Genomic DNA, 1,958 nt, shown 5'->3' on the forward strand with positions numbered 1-1,958 from the left:
CCACTCATCCAAATTAAGAAGTTAGAAAAAATTTATCAAAACAAATATAAAAGAAATTGAAATAAAAATAAATACAAGAGAAGTCATTAATTAAATTGAAAACAAAGATAAAACACACAATAATAAGAAAAGGAAAACTTGTTTCTTAGAAAAGAAAAATGAATGGATGACTCTGGTGAACTTGTTCAAGAAAGGAAGAAAAAGAGAAAGAATTCCCAAAGAATAAATTTAGACCCAGTAAGATTAAAATAATATTAATAATACTACAATATAATTATATATGATATATAATTAATACACTCTAACAATATGAAAACCTACATAAAATGTAAAAATTTATATACATACATATAAAAATCATTATGTATGCATACATAAATCTTTCTATATATACACACATGTGTAAATCTTCGTATATACAAAGAAGAAATATATTTATTTCTTCTTCTAATGCAGTGGTTCTCAACCTCCCTAATGCTGCAACCCTTTAATACAGTTCCTCATGTTGTGGTGACCCCCAACTATAAAATTATTTTCCTTGCTACTTCATAACTGTAATTTTGCTACTATTATGAATTGTAATGTAAATATCTAATATGCGGGAGACCCCCAAAGGGGTCACAACCCCCTGGTTGAGAATTGCTGCTCTAACGCAAGAAGAAATAAAGAGCAGGCGGCGCCTGTGGCTCAGTCAGTAAGGCGCCGGCCCCATATACCCAGGGTGGCGGGTTCAAACCCCGCCCCGGCCCTGGCCAAACTGCAACCAAAAAATAGCCGGGCATTGTGGCGGGCGCCTGTAGTCCCAGCTACTCGGGAGGCTGAGGCAAGAGAATCGCTTAAGCCCAGGAGTTGGAGGTTGCTGTGAGCTGTGTGAGGCCACGGCACTCTACCGAGGGCCATAAAGTGAGACTCTGTCTCTACAAAAAAAAAAAAAAAAAAAAAAAAGAAGAAATAAAGAGCCTGACAAAACTTATATAAAAATATCCAGTTGGTAATTTGAGAGTTTTAATTTTAGCAAATACTACATCAAAATGGTTTAATGGTATATTGAAGTATCCTATCAACAAGTAAATTATCATAGCATTACACAAACACTCCAAAATAATTAATCAATATTGATAAAATCCTGCCAATTTATTCAAATAATTATATTTTCAAAATCTGGAAATGAGAGGATAAGGAAAAAAGAAAATTTATAGGACAATCTAATGAACATAGATGTAAAAATACTAAACACAATCTTAGAAAAATAAATTCAGAGATTTAGAAAAAGATATTTTATGTCCAAGTTGGTTTTATCCTGAAAAGTAAAGGAGGTATCAATGTACAAAATTTGTAAATATAAATTACCACCCTACTAGATTTAAAAATGCATATCTTTTGATTCAAGAAAAAACTTACTTGGTAAAATTATGCAGGCAGAATGGTGACCAAAGATATCATTCTTGGCAAGGAAAAACACCCCCTAGAAAAAGGGAAAAATTAAAAAGTAAGCTGAGTGAGTTGGAACAAAGGAAAGTCAGCTAGTTTAACTTTAAACCAGCCACTACTGAATTTCCTATCTGAGCAAGTTTCTTCCTTTTCCTACAACTCTGGCCTATTGGGGATATAGCTTTCAAACATCCCTGCTGGGTCTGTAAACACTCTAAGGAATAATGGCCACAGAAGATGCCATGGCAAAGCCTGGAAAGATACATTAACTAGGCCATTTCCTACCCAGTAAACAGACTAAGCAAATACCCATTGTGGATATTTGTATTTGGCTGGGGCAGAGATCAAGGGAACAGCTCGAACCCTGATATATGGGCAGGACTGCTTATATCCCTAATCATGGAGGAAGAACCTCTGTGGTGGTGATGAGATGAAAATTCCTCTCTCCCACTAATTCTTCAGAGGAGATTGATGCCAGTGGCATTTTACTCTACATCAGGGGTCCTCAAACTTTTTAAACAGGGGGC

The sequence above is a fragment of the Nycticebus coucang genome, chromosome 9 (assembly GCF_027406575.1).
Source record: "Nycticebus coucang isolate mNycCou1 chromosome 9, mNycCou1.pri, whole genome shotgun sequence".
Taxonomy (NCBI): Eukaryota; Metazoa; Chordata; class Mammalia; order Primates; family Lorisidae; genus Nycticebus; species Nycticebus coucang.